This window comes from Rhipicephalus microplus, chromosome 1 (genome assembly GCF_043290135.1).
Source record: "Rhipicephalus microplus isolate Deutch F79 chromosome 1, USDA_Rmic, whole genome shotgun sequence".
Classification (NCBI taxonomy): domain Eukaryota; kingdom Metazoa; phylum Arthropoda; class Arachnida; order Ixodida; family Ixodidae; genus Rhipicephalus; species Rhipicephalus microplus.
Window position 1 is genome coordinate 206,136,214 of NC_134700.1, and position 22,351 is coordinate 206,158,564.

At 47.0% G+C, this 22,351-nt stretch overlaps 1 protein-coding gene across 13 annotated transcripts in view; it reads left to right on the forward strand.

Moving 5' to 3' along the window:
• Positions 1-8,539: 8,539 nt before the first annotated feature.
• The window catches only part of EndoA (SH3 domain containing GRB2 like, endophilin-A), a 114,946-nt gene continuing 101,134 nt past the window's right edge, over positions 8,540-22,351 (forward strand). For all 13 annotated transcript variants that reach the window (XM_075890882.1, XM_075890886.1, XM_075890914.1 and 10 more), the window contains exon 1: positions 8,540-8,689. The gene's annotated coding sequence lies outside the window, so the exon portion shown is untranslated. The remainder of the gene's footprint in view (positions 8,690-22,351) is intronic.

A 22,351-nucleotide genomic window follows, 5' to 3' on the forward strand; every position in this document is an offset into this window, starting at 1 on the left:
CAATACAACCTTCGCGGATGTGTTTGGCCGACCGACAGTGCGCAAGCTCCGCGCAGACAGCGCTTGCAGGATCACGTCCAACTGTCTGGGGAAGGCTCTACGTCCTACATCGAGCACGCCGTAGGCCTCTGCCGTCGATTGAATCCTGGCATGTCGGAAACCGGCGAGGTAAAACACATTATGAGGGGCATCGAGGACGATGCCTTCCACATGCTGGTGCCGAGAGACCCGCAAACAGTTGGGGAATTTATCCAACACTGCCAAAATTACGATGAGTTCCAAAAAGAGCGCATTTCAACACGATGCCCTACTTTCGACACGACCAGCCGTCAGCATTGACCGTTGGTGCAATTCCTCCAGAACAATCGGTATTGACGCCGCAAATCCAGCAATCTACCCGAGAGGAAGTGGCACGCCAGTTGTACCTTGCGCCCTTCCTTCCCAGCTATTCTCATAGGCTGACCTCGTCGCTGCGCCAAACCATCGAAGAGCAAGTCTGCGAGGCACTTCCGCCCACGTACCAGCCACCACCTGTGTCTACTCCCCTCACTTACGCTGACGTCGAGCGAAGGCAAGTACATGCGCCGTCAAACGTTGTCGACTCTGCCCACCAAACGAACCCCTTCTACGCAACACGCGTACCGGCAGGCTATCTTCTTATGTGATTCTTAAAGAGAAAAGTGAGCACCGTAACTGTCTGTATCAGAGTGCGGCACCTCAACAGTAGCTCACGAGTGATGGGGGTAAGGAGGGAATAAAAGGATAGGATTAAAAGGTATATATAGAAAGAGGAAGGAGAAAGCGAAGCGTAGCGACAGCGAACGACAGAAAACGACGGAAGTAAAGAGGAGATAGGAAAGAAGGACACTGTCGCAGGAGTCTGAGGACGGGGCACCACTCAGCGAAAGCTCTTGTCGGTGGCAGGAGATGGCGTATAGGGCGAGCCAGTCGGCCAGAGCTGCGCTGTCGTCGGAGATCGCAGGGGCACACCCGGTTGGCACGAAATCAAGAGAGCGAGTCCCCGGCAGGCTCGCATGTTGCCATTTACCGCCGTCCTTCAACGCTTCCCAACAAATCTTGGCGCACATCGGATAACAGACCCATCACATGTTACTATTGTCGTCTGCCTGGCCATGTTGAGCGGTTCTGTCGCCGGTGCGTTCCTCATCCAGGTACCATTGATGAAACGTATGGCTATGCCCACACAGAACCACCACAGACGCTGCCACTCCATGCTGCTTCGGACACTTCTTCGCCAAGCCGCCACGCATTCAACGTATACGCCGATCGCCCCACGCCGACGTTCGCCTTCATCGATGTTTCGGCGTCCACCACCTGCCCAAACGGAAAACTGACCATCGCAGTTCCGGAGCCAAGAACTGCGCCACCATCGAACTCTACAAGGCTTCGTTCTCTACCCACTAATGGAATAACTGTCTTTATTGAAGGTGTTACCGTTCAAGCATTAATACCGAAGATGCCGTGTCTGTATTGAGTGAAGCAATGTGCCGTAATTAAGTTAAAAGAAGTTACGATTCTGCTTTCTGGTCTCTCCCTGAGTACGGCAACAGCGCATCACGTAAACCATTCTATTACGTGCACGGCTCTACTACTCATCCAGGACACTGTGTAAGTGGTTGAATTCATTATGTTTCAACACTGCTCACACGACGTGGGCTGGGACTTTTTTCCACACATTACCCCGTTGTTGATTGTGCCCGGGACGAACTAGAATTATCATCGCTCTCCGACGACGATTCTATAATAAGCCATCTATCTCTCGTGTTGTCGTCGCCGCGGAAACGAATATCCCACCTATGTCTTCTGTAATTGTGCCTATCTCGTGGGACCATGCTGCTTTTTCGAACGTCATGTTCACGCCGCCAGAAGACTTCACTTCTCCAAAAAAACGTTCTACTACCTTTTGCTCTTCTGATGGTCGAAAACATTTGCCCAACCATTCATGCCACGAATCTCCTTTCAGTACACTCACATTATTCTGTGGCGAATGCATCGGCCACCTTGAGGACATCGATTGTGTTTGCACCAGTCATCTGCCCGAAAACGCAACAAGCCTTCAGATCGCCAGTATTACTCTTGCTCTCACGTCCGCAACCTCTTCCCTAGACGCCTTCCTTCCTGTGTCATATATAAATGCTACAAATAAAAAATAGATCTGATCTTGAAATAGCGCTGGTAATCATGGGCCTAATTTAAGTTTTGAAGTGGTACTCCCTTCTGGCACCTGGGTACTGGGGAGGGAACCGCGGAGAGGTGTTACTTGACGGTGATGATTTCACGCAGGCATCAAATAATATAAAATTATAATGACAATTTGATGCGAAGATGTCATTGAATAGTTTCTGGAAGATAGCGTCCGTAGACGAAAGATGCGTAGCATGGGCTCAGCCGGGGAGCGGGGTTAAATTCCCCCTCCCCTTACAACTTCTAATTTTGCTTCCGTATATATATATATATATATATATATATATATATATATATATATATATATATATATATATATATATATATATATATACTTCAGGGCTCGTGTTTTTTCCTTGTTTGACACAATATTATAGAGATCTAACAGACAATAATGCCAAAAAAGGTATAGGGGAACCTATTAGACCGCATTTTAATGTAAATGTCAAGAAAGAAAAATGGGTGAAAAGATAAGTTGCCGTGGGCAGGAACCAAACCTGCGATCTTCGAATAACGCGTTAGATGCTCTACCACTGCAGAGCTGCCATGGCGGCTATCCGCCCACCCACTTCATAGGGTATATTTGAAATAAACGTGGGAGTGTCAGTCAGCGCCATCAAAGCATAGCAATGAGTGTGGCACCCTTACAGCGGTTATAGAGTGTAATGAGCAGTAATCGCCACCTACGGAGCGCACTGAGGCCTCTGAGGAGGAGCCGCGGGGGGGCACGCGCATTCTTCTATACGTTGTTTACACGTTTCCGACAGTTTCGTCGGGCGCATTCGTCCTCGTTTTTTTCTTTTTCTTTAATGCGAAGCATTTCTTAGCGAACTTCGGCGACATTGAGCGTATCTATCTATCTATCTATCTATCTATCTATCTATCTATCTATCTATCTATCTATCTATCTATCTATCTATCTATCTATCTATCTATCTATCTATCTATCTATCTATCTATCTATCTATCTATCTAGCAACCTACGACTTTTAGCTCTCCTGGCCGTTTCCATGATGGTATCGATGCCAAACCTGGTATGGCATAACATGACTGTTTGAAGAACATATTTTACTAGTCATAACATGAAAATCATGTATGTCATGAATGTTATGATTTACATTTCATGGTCTTGCAGCTCTTGCGGTGGTTTTGATCACATGGTATGTTGCAAAACTGGTATGGTATGGCATGATTGCATGGCGAACACAAGCGACAGACCCTAACATGAAAATTATGACATGCGTTTCATGTAGCAACATGACTACATGCTATGCTCATGATGCGCGCGCGGCCGTTTGGCTAGCTTCACATGTATGAAACTCGGTATTACGCGACGCGAACGGATGACATAAGAAAATGACACATCGAAACATGATAATCACGACATGCGTGTCATGTAACAACTCGACTTCATGCCGCAGCTATGATGCGCTCGCGGCCGTTTCGCTAGCTTCACATATGCCAAATTGGATATTACGTGACGCCAATGGATGACAAATGTATGTCACTGGTGCAAACTTGATAATCATGAGATGCGTGTCATGTGAGAACATGACTACATGCCACAGTCAAGGCGTTAACACATTTCGACGTGACGCGGTGCGCGTGCTCGCCGGCGTTCATTTCGTCGCGTCGTGCCGACGTTGCCATGCCAGGCGCCGGTCCTGCCATGTACACGCAGGCGCGTCCGCGCTGCGTTGCTTTGAAGCATGCGCGTGTCAGCATGTCCGGCGTCCTTCCGTCACGAAAAGAGGGAGACGCAGTGTTGTCTGGGTAACGCATCAGCGTGAAATGCAGCATGTCGCATTTCGCGCCGGTTATGCATTTCGCGGCGGTTGCCGTCGGGCCGCGCCGACGGACGCTGGTCGCGCCTGGCGTCAGACTGTAGAGTGCTCGCGTTTTGCTAACGTATAGCGTCGCAGTGCCCAGCGTGCGCGCGCGTCAACGCTACATCGGAGTATATTGGGCCCTTCATGATACGCTCGCGGCCGTTTCGCAGGCTCCACATATACCAAATTTGGTGTTACGTGACGTAAATGGATGGCGAGATTTATATGACTGGTGAAAACATGATAATCCTGACACGCGTGTCATGTAAGAACATGACAGCATACCACGCTCATAGCGTGCTCGTTCTCGCTTCGCTAGCTCCACATGTACTAAATTTGGTATCACGTGCCATGAATAGATGACGAAGGTAAATGACACATCCAAACATTATAATCATCTCACGGAAGTCATGTACGGCATCATTTACCTTCACCTCGTAACGTTGTGGTGATTTTATAAACGTTTATCATTCATACTTCGCATATCATTGATTCCTTTTTTTTTATCTGCCTTTTTTTTTTATTGCGGTGGCAGTCTTTCACCAATGCTTCTGTATCTACTCTCATGGCGCGAAAACAAAGTTATACTTCGTCCCAGGGTGCACTACAGGCTACAAATCTGGTTGTTCCACGTTCCAAAGGACGAAGCTCTGTGCAGTGGTTTAAAGCGATCCCGCGCGCTGACAAGCTTCTTCGGGAAAACTGGGCTGTTTGCGCGCTGCACTTCGACGAGAGGCACATATTCCGGCACTTCGAGCTCACTGTGAACGGCGAAGTTGTCCGCATAGAGAGAGGTAAACCCACAGGCGTGCTTGCCGTTCAGGGGAGGGGGGTGAAGTTTCATTGCAGGGCGCCCCCTCCCTATAATTCAGTGTATGAGGCAGATGTAGCGCCCCCCCCCCCCTTATAGATGATGAAAAGAGTGCCCCGCTGCATAGTCAATGTATAGAGCAGATTTAGCGCCCCCTCCCAGGTGACTAGGGGGGGAGGCGTTTCGCCCCCTCGTGCTGACGCATATGGGTAGGCCTGTCGGAGAAACTCTTCGCATTTCTAGACGCCCTTGTAATCACTTTTTCAAGGTGGTTTAGCTACAACGAGCTTCCCAGTGACAGCTTAAAAAAAGCTTGTTTCCTGATTGAAAAAAAAAAAGATGTCACACTGGGCTGCGCACAGCATGGTCCGAGCCTCACCAATCAAGTGAACAAGTTTTTTTCTGCTCACCCATTTGCGTCTTTACACAAAGGCACTCCAGAAGGAGCGGGCATCTTCTCGAATTACCTGAAGCTCAGACGCACCACTACTTCTTGTTCCCATCATCGCCCTTCATCCCTCTTTCCTTCTCCTTTCCCTTATCCCCTTTGTAGAGTAGCAGGCTAGAGCGAACTAGCTCAGGCCGACCTCTCTGCCTTCTAATAAATTCTCACTCACTCAGACCAAGGGAAACAATGTTCTGTGGGGCACTTGCGGACTATAACACTTTTTTTTTGATGTGGGATAGAAAATGTTGCGCCACCAATTATTGAGAATGCATTGTTGTAAACAGGTAGTGAGTCACTACTCGGAAATACGTTGTATGACCAGTGTGCATAAAGTAAAAGGTTTTCATCCAGATAACGCTCGTGATTCTCGTCTCTGACTTTGATATTACGAATTATGGGACTTCATTTACAGATTAGTGCTTGGAGAAATGATGGTTCGCCGTTGAAGGTGTTGCAAGCAATGGCTCCCAGCTGAGTTCATCGTTCCACTCTTCTACCACTTCACATCGATAAAATGTTACAGTGCCGTCACGCGCTCACTTTCGTCACCCTGTCAATATTTCAGTTCAGTCGCGCACCCGCGTAGGCACCCTGCAATTCCAGAAGCTATTTGAAATATTTTCTCGGTCACCACTTGAAACCATGCGCTGGCGGCAACAAAATGTATTTTAAATGTTTCACATTGCCCGCGCCCGTGGTTTATTCCCATCTCCTCGCAGTGCATCGCCGGCTGGGGTGACGTGGATGGATATGGCTGGACCCTTTAGATCGGGTGGTGGCTAGCGCCACCAAGCCGTGCAAATGTGTGCCAACGCTACCTGGCGGTTTTCTTCCAACGTGTCACGCTCCAGCCGGCACATTCACCACTCTTCCCTATTCTAGCCGCTGTAGGCACGCTCTTTATGAGCCTGTTTGGCGTCACAAAGCACTTGAACATATTACGAGCTGGAAGCTGACCAATATTCCCTCGTATACAACCTAACGGCACCAAGTCTGCCAGTACGAGACCCTCGTTAATGAATTGGGAAAGAAGTGGTGATTTTATCAACATATATCACTCACGCTTCGCATATCATCGATTACCACTGTACGTGCATGGAACTGGCAATTTTTTTTATTGCGGTGGCAGTCTTTCACCAATGCTTCTTTCTGTATGTACTCTCATGGCGCGAAAACAGCCATACTTAAGGGCTCTTTTTTCGTGTTTAGACACTATATATATATATATATATATATATATATATATATATATATATATATATATATATATATATATATATATATATATATATATATATATATATATATATATATATCACAAACGTACGAACATACATATGATATAATTGAACCCATTACCCCTCGAAAAACGTTATAGCTACGCTTGATGCATAAAACAAAATTTTTTATCCTCTTCGAGACAGGCAGACTGGCAGACAAAGAACATTATTGGGTCCTGAGAAACGCTGCTCTTTTAGAGAAACGTCACGGGCCCACGTAGGAACGGGGAGGCCTAGCCTCACCGTCACATCATGGGCTCTCTGGACAGCTCGTAGTTGTGGTAGCAACTCTGAACTTCGTAAGGCAGAGTCCCAGTCTTTTTCGTATCGAAAATTTATCGAAAGCTGCTAAATTAGTTATCTACTTCATCTTCGTCCTCTTCTTCCTCTAAAACTTCTAGTGTATCAGCTCAGCTGCGAATCATACTTGTGCGGCATTGAGCAAGCTGCGCCATTTATTTATTTATTTATTTATTTATTTATTTATTTATTTATTTATTTTTCAACACAGGTGCGTAACTTTTCCATTGTATAAAAGAAAGCTCGGGGGTTGTAGGGTAGCCTTTGTAACTGCCATCAAAGGAGGCACGCAATGCAAAGCAATCATTGGGGTGTGATCAAAATTCAAGGTATGCATGATTCATTCCAGAGGTATACCACATGTCCCGAACAAGGCCCTGCAGCGGATTGGTCAGGTAAAGCTTGATGCTCAGGGAGGAAGATAAGAAAGACAATTCTGTCTGTATCCACTATTGCGTTTGTGCTAATATGGCTTGCTGGTGTGTGTTTTTTTTTTTCTACTTTGCTACCAGTGGTATGACCTAGTCTTCCGATTATCCAGCCTTTTAGTCAGGTACCCCAAAGGCGATTTATTACAATTTTGCCCCCAATACACGAAAGAAACCAATAAAATCAGGCGTAGAAGGCGAAGGGCGATCGTCACCCCTGCACTCTCCTGACTGACACATTTGCTTCTGAAAGTTATGTTCGGCATGGTCAGCTCCATGCTCATTGAATTACTACAGAGACGAATTCCACTCCTCTTTACGACTTTCAGCCATCCTGATACTGCAACTAGAAGACTTAGCTTGGACAAACAGAAACCGTTGTTCTTTCGGTTGGTGCGTCGACTCCGAAATTCACGGCGTACGGCCGTTTAGTCCACCCATGGGCGTCGGCAGGATTTTGCCTTGGGAGGTGCGAACCATTTTGCAGAGCAGCTGAGAGAGGGGGAGTGCAATCACTCTACTTGCACCCCCCTGCCGATACGCATGATGACACCATCGAGATACTTATTGTCTTCTCCGAGAAAATCCTCTTAAATTAAACATAAGTGAATGATACAACCTGAATTTGTAACCCCCCTACTTTATGTATGTTCATGCACGTATATGTATGAGTGTGCGCATATCCGTGCGTACAAAATGTAAAACTTTTGGGCGGTGGAGGAGAGTTTGAAACCACCAGGGTTTAGCCCCACCCTTTTGCCTCTCTGTTTAGGCTAATGATGGACTGCATAGTTTACGATCATAAGTTTAATGAAAGTATACTTCAGCTAAATTAGGTATGCGTGAGAAAAAAAATGAAAGAAATGAGGAATCGACCCAAAGAGGAGGTCTCTTTTGGCTACCTATGCAATACATTTTACTGTGTACCATGCATTGTGCGCCGTTACTCGCCTACGATATTTCAGGCCGCCGTCCTTGAAACAAGACAATAGCTTGTGCGGAACAATCGCATAGAAAACCTAGCAACGTTTCTGACAGGCTATTCAGGTCGCGTACGTTCCCTTGGATGGTTTGCTTTGCATAAAAAAAGTACATTCCTTGAACTATCAATCCTCCACAAAGAGCTCTTTCAATCACTGTACTGAGCGCCGATTCAAAACCGAAACTAGTTTCGTTTTAGCCGCCGCTCGCGCCTCTCCAACCATCCAACAGATGTCTCTGAGAAACTGCGGCACTCGCGGTGGCTGACGGGATGCCTCTACTTCCTGTGTCTGTGTGTGTGCATGCATATCGGTTGTCGGCGAAGCGGTGCGCCCGTCTCGAACCGGTGTTTGAACCATTGTGCCGTCTCCCAGGAATTACAAGGTGCAAGCCAGTGTTTCGAACAGGTAAGCGCGCCCAAGTGCCCGCCACTTGGTGTTATTTTTTTTCCCTCCGTCGCTTCCGCCGTCGTCAGACCGTGTGCTACGCGGGACGACCGAAGCAGCACCGCAGCTCCTCGGTTTTGAGTCCGTGCCCAGCCATGCAGGAGTGGTGGGGGGAACAACCCGGTGGCACGTCGCCAAATGGGTCTTCCGCCGGGCCCACCCTGCTCCAATGAAAGGGCTTACCGCGCGAACTCATTGCCATTTATATCGCCGACTGGCACGGACAGCGCGGGGACGTTTGCCCGCCGTCTTAAAAAGACCGTTTCGGCCGGCCAAGCCGATCAGAAAGTACCGCAGTGCCTCAATCGTCGGGCTGCCGTGTCGCTTTATTTCGATTATTCCACCCTCTCTGCGCATAGGTTCGCACCTAAATCGGAACTTGATCGCCTAACCACCAGTTCTTCATACCATACCATACCAACCGGTGGAGTTTGTTTCCGCCTAAACCAAATCAGCCGTTTGCTGAAGCTGCAGATGCTGACCGTGCGTTGGTCACCCGATACCTCGACCTTGTGATGCAGCAGCGCTCGGTCGTGTTCAAGTGGTGCTGATATGTTCGTTCGCCGAGATATTTTCCAGCGCAGCGAGACAGCTGAGCGTTTGTGTTCGCCGTGTGTTTCTGCGACTGTTGTTGTTTCTCGCGCCGCCCTACTGCGTTTCCTAGAAAGCGCTGCTTGTTGCTTCTGGTATCGACATGCAAATGTGCTGCTGTCTTCTGGTTCACGTTTCCCCTGGTCTTGCAGCGCGCGTTTGCCAGCAGGTCATGATTGGTCGGAAGGGCGTCAAGCGTGTCGTTTGTACCAATTCCCAACTTTCCTGTCTGAACCTTTTATTCGGTTTCTGAAGGGTTGGTTTCTGAACAAACGGCTACGTATACTTAACTACCGTTTCACGAACGTGGGTTCTGCATTAAGTGAACAAGAAATCGGTGCACTCGCGTGTCGTGCCACTCTTATGTAACATTAGGTCAAACAGCGCGAAGCGCAATCGTGCGGCCCGCGATCGGCTGTAAAGATCGATGTATAGGCCGCAATTCGCGCATCAGTTTACAAAGGTGACGTCAGAGCACAACTCTTTGACTACGGTAGGAAAGATGTGGCTGCGACATTCGAACGTCGTCGTGGCAGCATGTGCGGCTCGTCAAGAACGAATCCGTTTTAATTCGATCCTGAAATAAATTATAAAAAAAATTTCAACTCCACGGAAGACAGCGACGTACTGCTGCCTGAATGGCCAGCTGTTAGTCGCCGAATGCGCACTGTACACTCTGCCGACGTTCCGAATGAACTCGCCACAATTGCTCGGAGCACCTACCTCGCGATCACTATGGAAGGTAAACCGCGATTCACATTTGCTGAACGTTTCGCTTTTCAAAAAAGGAAATAAGCTCTTTTTTATTTTACAAGCGTCGGCTGGTGTTGTCGATGGACGCTTTTGTTCGACAGACATCTCGAGAATATATATATATATATATATATATATATATATATATATATATATATATATATATATATATATATATATATATATATATATATATATATATATATATATATATATATATATATAGAGAGAGAGAGAGAGAGAGAGAGAGAGAGATGTTTGTGGCGCAATTCTGTAAAGTGCCGGGCTGCATATTTTCATTTGCGCAAACCGTGATATATTTAGAGTTATGACCCAGTTTGACGGAATAGAACAGCTTAGCAAGGGCGAATTCACTGTTGCGAGGGTGATCAGCTTTACCGTTTCGTAAGCAGACGCACACACTTTGTCCAGCGCATGCTTTTCCGTTCACAACGCTTAGTCACCGCGGATAAAGTGCATAAACCGGACGTTTCCGTGACGCAGCCATATTCGGCGACCTTTTTCGAGTCGCACGTGCCTACACGGGGATGCTGAAAATGCTGTTTTAATAGGCCACTGTGAAGACAATGCGCCTTTTAAGTCGAAAACAAAACGAAACTGGCTAGAGCTCCCCCCCCCCCTCCCTCCCTTTGTTTCTTTCCGATTCCTTTCTGGTCACTCTTCACCACTGACAGCAGACACTCGTGGCAGATAAAGGGACTTTAGCTAGCACGGTATAACTGCTGGAAAAGCACTGATAACGAGAGAGTCGTAAAGGAGTTGTGGGCGGATGCCGTGACTATATGGCGCGGGGCCCAGCGCGCTTTATGCCCACACTGCGCCCGTGTTGATCCCGGTTATATGACGTAACAGCTCGCGTATGGCATATGCTACGTGATGGGCTTATGGTACCGTTATTGTGCTGACACTGTTGCCGCTGCTGTGACGGGAAATGAAAATGTTTTTTCGCAAACTCGTTCGGGGCTGTACTGCATGTGAGACAGCTGATAAGACGCGCATCGCGGCGAATTCGTGCTGGCAGCGCGCTTATGAGGCGCTTTCGCTGTATACCCTCGATAATGGGCTCTCGGCGGAACACATGTGGCCCGGTAGGATATAGATCCGCACGCGGATATACATATATAAGTGTGTCGTTTGCGGTGTTTCTAAGTGCTCCGGCATGATCCACCAGTGATAAAATGACTATTCTTCCAGTACCGACCTACGCAAGTCATCTGTGGGAACCATACACCAAAACAAATGCACTAAAATGTGAGCGTGTACAAAACAAAGCCTTACGGTTCATTTTCAACTCCTATTCCAGAACTCAGTCTATTAGTGAGCTTAGAGACAGAGCCGGTTTAATGACGGTGAAACGAAAAATGCAACATACTCGACTGATATTCTTTTTTCAGATACTCAATGGAGACTACAAAGTTCACCTACAGGAACACATCGCACTACAGCCATTTACCACATCCAGAACAAAACACTCGAAACATATCACACCACTTAGCTACAGAACAGATTTATTCAAGTATTCGTTTTTGGTTCGGAGCATCGATGATTGGAATCAATTACCTCAATGCATAGTCGAACATTCCAATTTACAAAGGTTCGAAAAGGCTTTGTCAGAATATTTGTAACCAAATTGCTTGTTCCTTGTCGGTTGAATATGTTCAATGTACTATATCAATATGTTCGATATGTACTATATTACTTCAAATCTTTTTTCTCTTTTTGGTGACGTGTACGAGATGTATTGGAACATGTTTCTTTTATCCGTTACCTATGCGGGATGTATTCTGATATAGTTAGTTTTACGTTTTCGTTTTTGTTATTTCCATATAGTGTGCGTCTTGAGCGTACAGTGTGAAACTTGTTTACACTTATGTTCTTTGTACGTGCCAGATATGTAACCTCAACTCCTGTCTTGGCCCTTGGGCTGACAGTATGAATAAATAAGTAAATAAATAAATAAAACAAGTCAAGATTAGAGGACGGAGACTCGCAGCGACGAGAAATCCTATGTCACAAGAGTCAACCATTTGACAAGTGGTCTTGTCTTTGTCGGAGCCTATGAAGAGAAGCCCTTAATACTTGTCGAAACGTCGTTTAAATCATCGACGTGCCTTGTTCGAAGACTTACAATTGCAATACGCAGTACCATATGATATAAGCATATGTGAACTGTATCTGTTACCATTCTCTATTGGATTGCCCCGCCTCGGTGGTCTAGTGGCTAGGGTACTCGGCTGCTGACCCGCAGGTCGCGGGATCAAATCCTGGCTGCGGCTGCTGCATTTCCGATAGAGGCGGAAATGCTGTAGGCCTGTGTGCTCAGATTTGGGTGCACGTTAAAGAACCCCAGGTGGTCCAACTTTCCGGAGCCCTCCACTACGGCGTCTCTCATAATCATATGGAGGTTTTGGGACGTTAAACCACACATATCAATCAATCAATTTCTTTTCAATTTCTTTTGGATTTGTAATTTCAAAGAACAAGCGAATAACGAGAATAAGGAGTTAGCACTTGTGTTAGTTTCGCTCTGTAAATTTCAGTACATTCTTTGTGTTCTATAAAGGAACGATCTTACGTGAGCGCTGTACAACGTTTTCTAGTTTTTTTCTCTCTTACATGGTGTCATTTTTACACGTTCCTATCGATTATCCTGTCCAACGACCCCCATTTTTTAACTCATACGCACATCATGGCAATTCAGCGGCCCCGGCGTTTCGCTGCTAAGCACAAGGTTCCGATTCGATTCTATCCCGCTGCGTCCACATTCAGTATAGGGACTGAGTGCAAAAAAAAACACTACTAGTGTGCTTAAATGTGTTTTTGCTTTAGAGAACCCTAGTTGTTCAAAATAAAACTTGAGTCCACCAATAGGTGATGCTCTATGATCATACCGTGGTTTTGGAATTTAACTTCCGCAGTAATTATGTATCATTTACAACGACAGACAGTACCCATGCTCATGCTAGCCACTGCTCGGGCGTCGACAGACTCGGCTAAACCGTTTGACGGTCATTCTTTCTCAGTGTTTGTTTCTAATTTTAGAATAAATTAAGCCATTACCTATACACTTAAGTGTAATTGGCGGGCACTATATAGTTGATGCTCAGAAAGGCCAAGCTTTGTTGTTCTTTTCGGGGACCCATCGTCGTCTGTTTGGTTCTAATTATTGCCCAAGTCGATATGAGGTACATAAAAAGCCACATTAGCAGCGAAGAATCCAGTATGAAACCTCGCCGTGTACTTCCATTTATCGATACGAAACAAGAAAGCAGAAATGCCGACACTGTTGAGTGTTTGCTAACCGCACTTATTTCGTTATGGAACGTCTGAGATGTAGAACAAACGGGGGGACTAACTAGCAAGATGCTCACAAGACGAGTGAGGCTAGTTGACGTCATGGTGGGAAACGAGTGGCAGCGCATGCAGAAAAGTACTATGCAGAGAAAATTGACGACGTGTGTGTTCTCAACTCTCAATGCAGTTTTTTATTGTTTTTTTAAGTGAATTACGCGTACGCACAATCTTACCATCATACGAGAGCTAACTTCGTGCCTACGACACATCAAACATATAAATGTGGTACGCTATACCGTCCGCTGTTAAGCAATGCCCTCGCCCCCCTCTTTCCTCCATATATTTTGAAGCTACGTGATAGATGGTTTACAGATTACATTTGTAAATCTTCAGACAAAAGGTTCGCACATGGTTTCATTGCCACAAAGTCGTCTACCGCGTGCTCAGATGTGGGTGCACGTTAAAGAACCCCAGGTGGTCGAAATTTCCGGAGCCCTCCACTACGGCGTCTCTCATAATCATATGGAGGTTTGGGGACGTTAAACCCCACAAATCAATCAATAAAGTCGTCTAGATAGCCCTGACCGCATACGGTTATCCGGAAATAGAAGCGGTCGCCGACGGAAACGGATTGCGTCCAAGGCTACACGTCACGTCACCAAGGAATCCGTTACGCGCGTTTGTTCCGTGCTTCAGCTTGGAATGCACGGCGCGCTCTCGGTAAAGGTCGCCGCCGAGGCCGAAGAGCGAGAGTGCGTGACCTTAATTCCCGCTCTTTCAGCTCGGCGTCCGATGTCATTCCACCGTGCTTTGTTCGCTGCCCACGCTACCAAGTATAGTAAACAACTTTATTAAGGCAGCTGACGGTTTCCTGCCCCGCCGCGGTGGTCTAGTGGCTAAGGTACTCGGCTGCTGACCCGCAGGTTGCGGGATCAAATCCTGGCTGCGGCGGCTGCATTTCCGATGGAGGCGGAATTGTTGCAGGCCCGTGTGCTCAGATTTGGGGGCACGTTAAAGAACCCCAGGTGGTCGAAATTTCCGGAGCCCTCCACTACGGCGTCTCTCATAATCATATGGTGGTTTTGGGATGTTAAACCCCACATATATCAATCAATCAAGCTGACGGTTTCCTAAGTGGCGATGGGCTGTCAGGCCATGCCTGGTCGCCACCTCGTCAGCGCGTTTGATGGCCCGGAACTGGCGGTCCAGGCTCGTAGTCGTGAGGATTCTCTCCCAGGCCTCACTCGAAGGTGACTGTTCTAGGAGGTTTCAACTTCTTCCTGTCTTTGCGGCGGATTACGATCTCCGCTCCCTCCTTGCGTCCATCGAAGCCAGCAAACTTCGTGATGTTCCACCCGTCGCTGCTCATGACGCGGTTGAACGGTTTATTTTGTCCCGTGGACCTTGGGTCCCGCCATGCGGTCGATGACTCATTCACTAACTCACTCACTCACTCTCACTCGATCCTTCCTTAGATTCCGCATCCTCTTAACCTAAACTCTAATAGCATAGCCCAGCAACCTCCTGTCGATGAGCCGGACGTGCGTGCCCTTGCTTTCTTTTTTATTTCATTCTTTCTTTCCACAAACCTCGTTTGAAGTCCCTGCCGATGTCTGACACGACTTTGCGGCCGTTTTACCGCGTCGCTTCATCCTCCTCCTTCGCGGCCATCAGACAACCCGGACATGCTCGATCTATCGACTGTCGCGCTACCCAATTGTAGGTTTCCGCTATAACGTTTTGTCGTTCAAGCTTATAGGTGACGAAGGCACGACAGGTGTACGCAGCACCTGGTCGTACGTATTGCGAACTCGCGACACGGCAAGGTCGCCTTTTCGCGTGCATTCCTTTCTGCCGGCACCCGGTTTGTTCTGCGTAATCGATGTCGCCGTCCGACGCCGTATATTGCTTGTGTGGTCGCAGCGATTATTGGCATATATACAAATGGGCGAGAGCGGAAGGTGTTTTTTGCCAGCGTCAATAGCCCGCCTTGGAGAGAACGTATCGTATTTCGTCAGTAGCATATATAGTACGATGACCATATATATATATGCTTCTCGGTCTCAACTCTGTCAATAGACACGCACACGTAGCTTCGCTTGTGCGCACCGGAAGACTACGCCGAATTCGAGCATGCCATGCATGTAATCCGATGTGGTGGATTCGTCGTTACCGTTGCTGTCATTATTCACTACTTAGCTTTGCTACGACAAGAGCAACAAGGCCCATTGATTGATTGATTGATTGATTGATTGATTGATTGATTGATTGATTGGTCAGATCGATCGATTACCGATTGTTCGCCCCTGCGCACGCGTGATCTCAGTCGCTTACCGTTTAGTGCACACAGCAGTAGGAACCATATATAGGTGACGCACTCTCCAGTATAGGCCATAGGTTTAAAAAAAAAAAAAAAAGTCCTCTCTAGTGGCTAAGTACTCGGCTGCTGACCCGCAGGGCGCGGGTTCGAATCCCGGCTGCGGCGGCTGCATTTCCGATGGAGGCGGAAATGTTGTAGGCCCGTGTGCTCAGATTTGGGTGCACGTTAAAGAACCCCAGGTGGTCTAAATTTCCGGAGCACTCCACTACGGCGTCTCTCATAATCATATAGTGGTTTTGGGACGTTAAACCCCACATATCAATCAATCAATTAAAAAGTCCTTGGATTCAGCTTGGTTGTACGGCTTAATTTGTGGAAACAACGCGATGCACGAAGAACTCAGTGCCGAACCCTGTCCTATCTGTTCTATGTGTCTCATCGGTTTTTTTTTTTTTTTTCAGGCGTTTCCTTAGAACGGAAAGCTCAGCTAGTTGGTATAGATTGAGACTTAGGACTGTGCTGCAGCTCTCACAAAGTGCGGAAGAAGAGCAAACGACATGCGCTTACTCTCAACGGATTCTCTTTTAAGAAAACAGAAGTTTTACTTTTTTATGTTTTCTGAGGAAAACTTCAGGCGACAGTTGGCGCACCTGTCGTGCGCACTTCCTCCGTGTATTCTTCTTCCAGTGCTAACTGCACAGTTCTAAGCATAATTTTGAGCTGTCAGTCCAGTAATGACTCCCAATAGGTCGTTCAAATACGAGCTGCAGTCTTTGTACGAAGCATGGCACGTTTTGTTCTACATTACCGAATATTTACCCAATCGGAAACTATACATTAATTTGCGTCGGTGGCAACGCCGGATTCGCCGTTTCGGTCTGGTATATCGAACTTGCGACTGCGTCAATCGAACGCACGTGCGAATACGAAGCTTGACACGACGGGCGGGCGTGATCGAAACCCGTTTTTCGACGCTTGCAACTGCGCGTTTTTCTCGACAAGGACTCGTGCCCGGCGTCGCTTCTCAGATTTCGACCGGCGCGTGATCGAGGAAGCATTGCGGACAGTGAACGCAAACATGGTGTTCCTTTTCGTATATGTATACGTCGCGTACACTTGTAAGCCAATCGGAATGCCGAAGGTGTGAGAAAGATAGAAAGAAAGAAGGAACGAAGAAAAGAAAGGAAGAAAGAAAGATAGAAAGATGGAAAGAAAGAAAAAAAGAAAGAAAGAAGAAAAGAAAGAAAGAAGAAAAGAAAGATAGAAAGAAAGAAGAAAATCACGAACCCGCGGATGAACTGCGTTATGTGATAAAGTAGGAAAAACAAAAACAAATCCATTGATTGATTGATTTGTGGGGTTTAACGTCCCAAAACCACCATATGATTATGAGAGACGCCGTAGTGGAGGGCTCCAGAAATTTCGACCACCTGGGGTTCTTTAACGTGCACCCAAATCTGAGCACACGGGCCTACAACATTTCCGCCTCCATCGGAAATGCAGCCACCGCAGCCGGGAATCGAACCCGCGACCTGCGGGTCAGTAGCCGAGTACCTTAGCCACTAGACCACCACGGCGGGGCCAAAAACAAATCCAAATAAGGAATGCTTTGGGCATTCCATTGCCTTCAACTCATGTGCCTTCTCACGTGTTGCTGTATTGTTTCCTTTGCCGTGATAATTTCTCGCATTCAGGCGCCCGAAAGAACTTTGCGGACAGAATCAATGTATTTACGTGATGGTATTGAACGTTATAAATATGTGCATGTTTAGCCGCCGAGGTAATAATAATAATAATAATAATAATAATAATAATAATAATAATAATAATAATAATAATAACAAGTCGTCTGCTCACCCGAATGTCGCGGGGTCGCATCCCACACGCAGCGGCTTGCTAGCAATGGTGTCGAAGTGTTTGAGGTTCGTGCGCTGAGATTTAGGTGCACGTCAAAGAAGTCCAGGTGTTTGGTCTCAATTCCTTGAGGCCTCCGCTACGGTGGCTTCTCATAATCATATCGTGGTTTTGGGACGTAAAAGCGAACAATTATATTATTATTATTATTATTATTATTATTATTATTATTATTATTATTATTATTATTATTATTATTATTATTATTATTATTATTATTATTATTAAAAGCAAGCCAGAAGCGTAATATTTTGATCTCTTTTGCGAGCATGCGTCTACATACCATAGAATAAATATATCTGCTATAAGACGACTTGTATGCCGCTTTAATTGTTACAGCATGCAGTATGGAAACGCGCACATGACCGAGTATAAACGCAAGGGCGGTAGATAATCCTTCTGACCTGAGCGCGAGCTCTCATATCCTCTCCGGAGGTACCGGAATCGGTGCGGGGAGAAACCCCAATAGCTTCGCGTGCGGCAGATTCATTTCGCTGCAGCGAGCGAGCATCGAAAGCGGGCGGCCAACTGGGTCGTCGCCATAGGAGCCCATGTCCATTTCCGCGTCGAGCCCGAGCGCAGGTGCGTTGCACTGCGTTACACAGCTCGGTCGACCGCGTGCATGCTTATAGCACGGCCGCTGTAGGGTGAAATCGAGCATTCGTGCTTATAGAGAGTGCGCATAAACACAGGGCCAGCCTCAGTCAATATACACCTTTTCACAGGAAGGAGAAAAACACCGCCATGATGGGCTGTGCGCGGGAGCACAAAGGCTGAGGGCGCAGCGTTGTCGGTGCATTTTCGAGGGGACGCGCCAATTTGCACAGCCCAAGGAGGGCTATGGCGGCGCTCAGTGAGGCGTTTATGAAAAGGTGAATATGTGCCGCGATTACCATTTGAGCAGTGCGATGTACTCCGCGTTTCGTAATCAATGCGTGCCTGTGAGCAGCGGTGCGATGTTACGGACAGTGTAGTTAGCGTAAGGATTGTGTATATAATTATTACTGTTATGCGTGTTCACGCAGGATTGGCGATAATAAGATGTCTCGTGTGGAAGGCCTCTCTTTCTGAGGAATCCGTGCGGATTTCCTTGTGGCTTCGGACTACGAACGGCTGGTTGTCCATCTTGACTTTCTTAAGATAACTCGTGGTAACCGCGTAACTTCGCAGCATGCTGCACTGAACTGGTGTCGAGTGTTCTGTTCTCGTTTATATTAATAAGACGTGAGTGCCCCAACTAATTGTAGATTTAATCATTCTTGCCCCGCCGCGGTGGTCTAGTGGCTAAGGTACTCGGCTGCTGACCCACAGGTCGCGGGTTCGAATCCCTGCTGCGGCGGCTGCATTTCCGATGGAGGCGGAAATGTTGTAGGCCCGTGTGCTCAGATTTGGGTGCACGTTGAAGAAGAACCCCAGGTGGTCGAAATTTCCGGAGCCCTCCAGTACGGCGTCTCTCATAATCGTGTGGTGGTTTTCGGACGTCAAACTCCACATATCAATCAATCAGATTTAATCATTCTTCTCGAAAAGGCCAGCTTTCGTATGCTATGCCAAAATAAAGCAATCTAAGCTACGCACCCATGGCTGCTATTTTCCCATCGATTTGCGGAAACATAGAGTCTATGCTCAACTGCGGTGTCAGGCGGCCACGACGAAATAGAAGGTTCCACCGCGCGGAACCGAAGTTCCCCAGTCCGACGATCGGAGCTCGGGAAGCTTGGGGGAGGAGACGCGGTGTTGCGGCGGTGATCGTGACCCGCCACGCGTTGGGACTGCGGTGCCAAGACTGCTTACCCGAAGGTCGCGAGATCGAATCCCAGCCGCGTTTAGATGGAGGCAAAGTGCTACAGGCTCGCGTAGTTAAATTGAGTGCACGTTGAAGAGCCCCCCATGTTTGTCGAACTTTTTAGAGCCCTCCCCACAATGGCGTCCTTCGTTATGATACCGTGGTTTTCGGGTGTTAAAACCTCCAAATAGTATTATTACAACGACGACGACGACAAATGTAGCCCTTCGGCGGCAAGCGACGCTGCAGCTACACCGTCTCCTCACGCTCTCCGACCGTGGAGAAACTCCTTCGTGCGTAACGTGGTTGGCGTGGCCGCCAAAGGCGCGATGGCCCACCCTTCTTTCTTCGTCTCCTCTCGAGCTGCGCATAATCCTTCCGTTGGCTTACATCTCTCTCTCTCTCTCTCCTTTTTCCTACGGACACGCAAACGCGATCACGGCGCACGCTGTGTCGTGCTGTGGACACACACGCTCGCCCGGCACGATAATGCCCTCCTGCAGCCCCCCCCTCCCCCCCCCCCCGTTCCCTCATGCCCTCGTTTCGACGTTTTTCCCACGAGCGTCGTCGTTTCAGGTAGCAGCAGCAGCAGTAGCAGAGTCGGAGACGTGCTTCGGCATGCTCGTTCTTACGCGACGTAACATTTGCGCATTGGCTTCGCCCTCCGCGAAGTTTTTCAGCTTCACTCCGATGACACACTCTGCCACAGTCCGCCGGAAGCATGCTTCCCGCGGATTCTGGAAGCCTGTGTCACTCTGATTATACTTTCAAACCACTAGAGTTATAGGGCGGGGGGGCGGTTGGGCCGGTCGCCTCCCCCCCCCCCCTGTTAAATGCTTGACTACCTCTATCACCGATTAGAAACAATTAGTGGGGCACATCAACACTACTTAAGCTGTGATTGGGCTCTTGTGATGATGTAAATACTGAAAACATTAGAGTAAGGAATCCGCTCTCCGCTTTTACTTCAAGTGACCCCCTCCCCTTTCCCCCCGTAAAATGAGTGGCGGGATCCGCCCCTGCAGCGCAGGCCAGTTTCGGCTATAATAAGCGGATTTGGTCTTGTTTTTTTCCGCAGAGGGGCGATTAGAAACTATCAGTCCTTTGTAGCGTTTTGGGGGCTTATTTGCATTTTTGAAACGAATATAGTTAATTTAGTGATAATCGCGTAACCAATAGTGCGTTTGTCGTTCACTAATGGTCGGTTGTCGATGACTTTGAGTAGTTGTGCGTTGAAGTCAAACATTAACGTTTATTGTTGATTCGCCCAGCGTGTTCATTTTATTTATTTATTTTTAAATACTGCAGCACCATTTTGGCTATCGTAGGAGTAGATTGTTTATCAACATAAGTGCAAACAGAAAGACAGTGCAAAACTGTAAAATAAAAACAAGAACGAAGAGAAAAAACAAGAGTAACACTCTTAAGAAACAAAGTGCGATTCAATACATTCGTTTAAGAAATCATCTAGAGGCGATGATATGGTTGACCTAGGCAAAATATCTTTTTTCATAATGTGCGGAAATAAGCTGAATTCAAATGGATTAATACGTAGATGGAATGGTGACAGATTGAGTTTGTGGCTATTCCTCGTGGGTTTCAGTATATCGGGAGACAAATATTTGTTAGTTATTGTCTAGCGGGGGGTATTAACAAGAATATGTAGCAACTTTAGGCACTCTAGATTGTGTTGCTTGGACAATTTGTAGATATAACGTGATGAGAGTGAGAAATTCCAATTGTAACGGCGGAAAATGAAATGGATGGCTGCACTTTGAACCGATTCCAGTGTGTTGATGTCAAATGCTTTATGACAGTTCCATACGGGGCAGGCATATTCGAGAATTGGACGGATGAGCGATTTATATGTCAGCAATTTCGCTTCGCGTGGAGCACCTTTTAATGTACGATTTTGATATCCCAGCTTTTTAAAGCTTTATTGCAGGTATATTCGATATTTTTAGACCAAGGCATGTTGGCTGTGAAGATGAGGCCTGGGTACTGATAATCGGACACACGTTTCAGAGAGGAGCCATTGAAAGAGTAATGGAACAGAGAAGCAGACGTGCTGATTTTTTTGTGTCACACGGTGGGAAACGGGCATTCAGCCGAATGGAGACTTTGTAGCCTGAAAAAAAAAGTAAATTTATTTATTTATTTATTTATTTATTTATTTATTTATTTATTTATTTATTTATTTATTTAACAATACTGCAGGTCTTCTGCAGACCCATACAGGAAGCGGGCATACATCATCACAGGTAACCAATTAGATACAAAGTTCAGGAAATACAATATTTTGATGGACGATACGCACAACAGCGAAACACTTACAATGTGGGCTTAGTTCACATTTCTTTGTTGTACAAATTAATTAAATTGACCGCCTTCGTACTACAGTGAAATTTCTGATAAGTAAAATATTTTAAAGAATGGGAATATAATTCAACTTCTTTTGGGCCATGCCCCGCCGTGGTGGTCTGGTGGCTAAGGTACTCGGCTGCTGACCCGCAGGTCGTGGGTTCGATTCCCGGCTGCGGCGGCTGCATTTCCGATGGAGGCGGAAATGTTGTAGGCCCGTGTGCTCAGATTTGGGCGCACGTTAAAGAACCCCAGGTGGTCGAAATTTCCGGAGCCCTCCACTACGGCGTCTCTCATAATCAAATGGTGGTTTTGGGACGTTAAACCCCACAAATCAATCAATCATCATTCTTTTGGGCTGCGTGCGTGACGATTATTTGCTTGTTAGCGCGGAAGCTCATGACAGCTATGGTCGGAAGGAAACCGTCTCTCATTTCGTATGTCAGCAGCATTTCTGTTTTATTCTTTAAACGTATGTATCACAAAAAATTAGGTGGGTAGATTAGATTAGGAAGTTTGAAAGTATAAGGTGGCAGCAGAAATCCCAGGACCGGCTCGCTCGGCGGAACATGGGAGAGGCCTT